The sequence below is a fragment of the Entelurus aequoreus genome, linkage group LG14 (assembly GCF_033978785.1).
Source record: "Entelurus aequoreus isolate RoL-2023_Sb linkage group LG14, RoL_Eaeq_v1.1, whole genome shotgun sequence".
Lineage (NCBI taxonomy): Eukaryota > Metazoa > Chordata > Actinopteri > Syngnathiformes > Syngnathidae > Entelurus > Entelurus aequoreus.
In genome coordinates this window covers 48909245-48915632 of record NC_084744.1, presented here as the reverse complement: position 1 = coordinate 48915632, position 6388 = coordinate 48909245, and the positions used below count along the sequence as shown (strand labels likewise).

The following is a 6388-nucleotide window of genomic DNA, read 5'->3' as shown; positions in this document are numbered from 1 at the left end:
AGTTTTAACTTGCTCTTACAGATCTAGCGACCAACTTTAGTTACCGACAGTGGTTTTCTGAAGTGTTCCTGAGCCCAAGTGGTGATATCCTTTACACGCTGATGTCGTTCTTTGATGCAGTACCGCCGTTTCATTGTATTCTGTTTTTATTTACGATTTACACAATGTGACAACTTCACTGGTTGTGGGGTTTGTACATATATACATATATATTATATTAACATAATGGATATATAGTTATTATAATTGGATATTAGGAGTAATTGAAAGTTTGACTAATACATTCTTTACTTCCGTGACGTTCTCCTTAAAGTTTCGTAATCAATCAGAAATACCAAGCAACTTAAATGCGCCAAACATGGATAAGTTGAGTTGAGTTTGAGTTTGAGTTTATTTCGAACATGCGTGCATACAACATGGTACTTCACAATTTCCAGTTTCTCTATTCAACATGTTCGAAAAAGAAGAAGCAGAGCTTATTTAATCCTACCCCTTTTCCTTTTCATAGCAGTTGCTAAAACTTTTGTTCACTTCCTGTTCTCAATTCATTTACAATATACTCCATAAGTAATAACAGTACAAATAAATTAATTAATTAATAATAGTTGGTGAAGTAAGTTGATTCATATGGTGAGATGAGTAAGATTATCTTGAAAATGAATGGATGGATGAGATAAATTGAGAATGTTTATCATGATTCTTCTTCTTTGTACTTTGTAAACACTTTAAGTTTGAAGAGTTTCTTGAAGTGGATCAGTTAGTACATTGTTTGATTTCTTTGCTTAATCCATTCCATAATTTAATCCCACATACTGATATACTGAAGGTCTTAAGTGTTGTACGTGCGTACAAATAAGTGTGCAGAGAATGTTTTGCATTTTTTTCCAGCCTGCATGGCAGGAGATTTAAACGGGCGTGATTTTGAATTATGTGTTGTGTTTGGACATTTTTTCATAATATCCACAAAGTTCATTGAGCAGCTTGTGTTATGTGTGACCATGTGTGTTGACTCTGTTTGTCAGGTTGTTTGCTCCATGAGTGGAAAAGGTTGTTTGGATTGGGTCGTATATAAACATGCTGACTTGTGACCGACTGGATACCAGTCCTAAGTGTAGTCAGCTGGGATAGGCTCCAGCATCCGGCTCCCCTGCTTGGAATAGATCATGGGTGTTATGTGAACGAATCGCCATGATCACATGCAGTCACACACACATTCCCGCACAGTTCTATGCGCTCACACTCTGCAAAAATAAAAAAACATCCCTTCTCAAACTTCATAACAAAGCTGTCCTCCCACGTGGTTTAAGTATGTCTCCCCATGCATCAAAGCCTGAGCCCCCATCTTATTTCAAAATATTGCCTGCAACCCGCCACACGTTGTCCTCATGAGCAAATAAACACAGCTGCCAATTGCGCCTGGGGCGCTCGCTCACACACACACACACACACACACCATCTATGGAGAGGACAAATCCAAAACAGACCACTGATGATCATCCTAAACTGCTGGACTGTTAGAAATAATGCTGTACTGGGACAATAAAGAAACTGCATGCATGAGAAAAGAGTCAAAAGATGACATCACCAGTGGAGCGTTTAACAGGAACCTTTGACCGGTTGTGGTCATGTGAGAAGGGGTGTTTCTTTCTTTGCAAAAACTTTGCATGACATCAGTGCAAGAAGGCAGGGCCAAGCCTGCCTTTTTCCTGCAACTGCTGAGAAAAATCTAACCATCAGCCTCCCTCTTTTTGCACATGGACCACCCTCTGTTGGTGTTCTCCTACCAGGCCGCGTTGGCTTGCACTGCAGCTCCGTGCAGGCCCTTTATTCTCAATGAGAGCAAAGACTCAGCATGGACAGTATGAAACCTCGACACAGCTGAAACATTGACCTGGACCTGTCAAGCTTCACATCCTGGACAGAACCGACTGAGAAAGGTTAGATTTTGTTGTTGAATTAACCCATAGACTAAACAACTTTGATCATATCTGTAATTCATGTCATTGCCAGGTTTTTACAATGTTGCACAGCACCATCTTATTATTGTTTTTGCTTTCGTCATGTCTGCTCGTGGACCTCCTGACCATAAATAGTATACACAGAGCTCATATGTCATCCCTTAGGAACCAAACAGACTGTCTGATTAGATCCGTCTGCTCCACAGGCTAAAAAAGATGGCTGATTGGCACGGTCATGCAAACTCAAAATAGGATTTTTCTGAAAAGTAATCACATAATTAATGTCAGGTAAATAACATTCATGCATAATGAAGGGAGTCAGTCAGTTAGAAATGTCCAGAATAGTGGTGTCCAAACTACGACAAACGGGCCGGCGTCTTTAGTTTGGCCCGCTAGACGTCATGAGTTTAATAACGAATCTGGCCCGCGGGACATTTTCAAATTAATTTTACACATTTAACAATCTGATTGTTGAAAATTTGCCACCATCTTGTAGACACCATGAGTAAATCAGGTCTATGAGCCTGATGTGCGCTTTGTTAGTGAAGATAGCACAGCATCCACTTTTTTGACCCAATCCAAACAACCTTCCCTAGTCATGGCACACAAAAAAATGCAATCGACACAGAAAGTCGACACACATGGTCACACATAACACAACCTACTAATTGAACTTTGTGGATATTATTTAAAAAATTCTAAATTACACCAATTTAAATCCATTGCAATGCATGATGGGGAAAATGCAAAACACTCTCTGCGCAGTTTTCCATGTACATTTTAGCTGCTTTCTGATTTATTACAAAACTTTGAGGAGGTCATCACAGAAGTAAACAAGGGAGGAGTCGAACTTTCACATACTCTTAGTACCCAATTATGTTTATTACTAATATCTAGTATCCATTATATATATTAGGGCTGCAACTAACGATTAATTTGATAATCGATTAATCTGTCGATTATTACTTCGATTAATAATCGGATAAAAGAGACAAACTACATCTCTATCCTTTCCAGTATTTTATTGAAAAAAAACAGCAGACTGGCACCATACTTATTTTGATTATTGTTTTCCAGCTGTTTGTACATGTTGCAGTTTATAATAAAGGTTTATTTTTAAAAAATGAAAATAAAAAATAAAAATAAAAATTGCCTCTGCGCATGCGCATAGCATAGATCCAACAAATCGATTACTAAATTAATCGCCAGCTATTTTTATAATCGATTTTAATCGTTTTAATCGATTAGTTGTCGCAGCCCTAATATATATATATATATATATATATATATATATATATATATATATATATATATATATATATATATATATATATATATATATACATATATATATATATATATATATATATATATATATATATATATATGTATGTATATATATATATATATATATATATATATATATATATATATATATACATATATATATATATATATATATATATATATATATATATATATATATATATATATATATATATACATATATACATATATATATATATATATACATATATATATATATATATATATATATATATATATATATATATACATATATACATATATATATATATATATATATATATATATATATATATATATATATATATATATATATATATATATATATATATATATATATATATATATATGTATATATGTATATATATATATATATATATATATATATACATGTTAGGTCAGGAAAAAACACAGAGGCTATTTCATCCCTACAAGCCTGTTTCCCAGGGAAATCTGCCAAAAATGCAACCGACACAGAAAGTCAACACACATGGTCACACATAACATGGCCTGCTAACTGACCTTTGTGGATATTATTTTTAAAAAATTTCAATCACCATAAAGAATTGTAAATTACACCCAAATCCATTACAATGCATGATGGGAAAAAATGAAAAACACTCTCTCTGCAGTTTTCCATGTTCATTTTAGCTGCTTGATATTTCTGATTTGAAACTTTGAGGGGGTCGTCACAGAAATAAACAAGGCAGGAGTCGAACTTTCACATACTCTTAGTACCCAATTATATTTATTACTAATTATTTATCCATTACATATATATATATATATATATATATATATATATATATATATATATATATATATATATATATATATATATATATATATATATACACTACCGTTCAAAAGTTTGGGGTCACTTTGAAATGTCCTTATTTTTGAAGGAAAAGCACTGTACTTTTCAATGAAGATAACTTTAAACTAGTCTTAACTTTAAAGAAATACACTCTATACATTGCTAATGTGGTAAATGACTATTCTAGCTGCAAATGTCTGGTTTTTGGTGCAATATCTACATAGGTGTATAGAGGCCCATTTCCAGCAACTATCACTCCAGTGTTCTAATGGTACAATGTGTTTGCTCATTGACTCAGAAGGCTAATTGATGATTAGAAAACCCTTGTGCAATCATGTTCACACATCTGAAAACAGTTTAGCTCGTTACAGAAGCTACAAAACTGACATTCCTTTGAGCAGATTGAGTTTCTGGAGCATCACATTTGTGGGGTCAATTAAACGCTCAAAATGGCCAGAAAAAGAGAACTTTCATCTGAAACTCGACAGTCTATTCTTGTTCTTAGAAATGAAGGCTATTCCACAAAATTGTTTGGGTGACCCCAAACATTTGAACGGTAGTATATATATATATATATATATATATATATATATATATATATATATATATATATATATATATATATATATATATATATATATATATATATATATATATATATATATATATATATATATTTTTTTATATATATATATATATATATATATATATATATATATATATATATATATATATATATATATATATATATATATATATATATATATATATATATATATATATACACGTTAGGTCAGGAAAAAAACACACAGGCTATTTCATCCCTACAAGCCTGTTTCGCAGGGAAACCTGCAAGTGGGCTGATTGGCACAGTCATGTGACCTCAAAACAGGATTTTCTGAAAAATAATCAAAGAATTAATGTCAGGTAATTAACAATCATGCATAATGGAGTGAGTCAGTCAGTTAGAAATGTCCAGAACAGTGGTTTCCAAACTACGACACACGGGCCAATTCATCCCTACAAGCTTGTTTCGCAGGTTTCCCTGAAATAGCCTCTGTGTTTTTTCCTGACCTAACGTATATTCCGCTCTACCCTGGTATTGAACACTGTATAACAGATAAACCACAGAAACCTTGACTATATATATATATATATATATATATATATATATATATATATATATATATATATATATATATATATATACAAACGTATAATAAATAATATATATATAATGGAAACATTTTTAGCCCATATGCGGCCGCCATCTCAAAAACATTGGTTATCCCTGGTCCAGAAGAAGCGTTCTCTATACCGGCATCTTTATTTGCTAAGAGTGGGTCGAGGAAAGGTGGTGAAAAGTGACTTTCCATGGGTCAACACAAAAATGTCAGCTTCTGCTGGCTCAACGAAGGCGTGATTGACAGCCGGGAGGCTGTATAGGTAGAGAAGTGCCAGTGAGATCCACAGGCCCGGTACTGAGGAGCCTCTGTGTAAACACTGTCACCCCTGTTAGGTCTGCTTGTGAGATTCATATTATTGTGGAGACAAGCGATGATTAGAGAAAAACAGGGGGGGGGGGAAAGTACCCTGTGGGCGAAAAAAAACCGGACTGACAGTGCCAAGGCGTTTCTGAGCTCTGACACATGGCCCATTTTCCTTCAAATGTCTATTCCTTTCCCCTCAGATGGTTCCTAATGCCATACAACAAGCAGCAGATTGTGTACTGTATATTACAGCCCCAGGGAGTATATCTGCCGAGACACTTTCCCTCTCTTTAAGTTATTGTCATTCAAACCACACACAAAACCATATTTTTCCAGTGACGTTGACAAAACGAGTGTATTATTCTGCTTCAGCAGCGGTTTCAACTTTGGGAACGCTTTGGAATCGGTCCAATTAACTGTGGTACGGACTAATCAGAGAGAACTGCAGGAATTATCCGTTAGAACCGCCTTTTCTGGCATTTCTCCTCCGCGTTTCAACCCCGACTTGTTTTGACGCGCTCCGCAGAGAAGTAGGTCGTACTGCGTGTCTTCAGCGCGTCCGCTTTATTGCTCTGGTCGTAAGCACCAGACGGCCTTCTGGGTGGATGCAGCCAAAATCAGCTGAAAGCTGGCGGCCCTTTAGGCCTGCACAGAGCCAAGCCTGCTTATTGAAGACGAAGGCAAACGTCTTTTAGTTTTCAAATACTTGAACGTCGCCCACTCTCCATTGGATATCCTGTCAAAACCAATAAGACCAATAAGTCTGCCAAACCTTGCGCTCGTAAATCAGTGAGAGC

The 6388-nt window shown here is 34.9% G+C and overlaps 1 protein-coding gene across 1 annotated transcript in view; it reads left to right on the top strand.

Moving 5' to 3' along the window:
- Positions 1–1472: 1472 nt before the first annotated feature.
- Positions 1473–6388, top strand: part of LOC133665421 (angiopoietin-related protein 1-like) — a 49001-nt gene continuing 44085 nt past the window's right edge. Inside the window, exon 1 of the mRNA XM_062070708.1 lies at positions 1473–1937. The gene's annotated coding sequence lies outside the window, so the exon portion shown is untranslated. The remainder of the gene's footprint in view (positions 1938–6388) is intronic.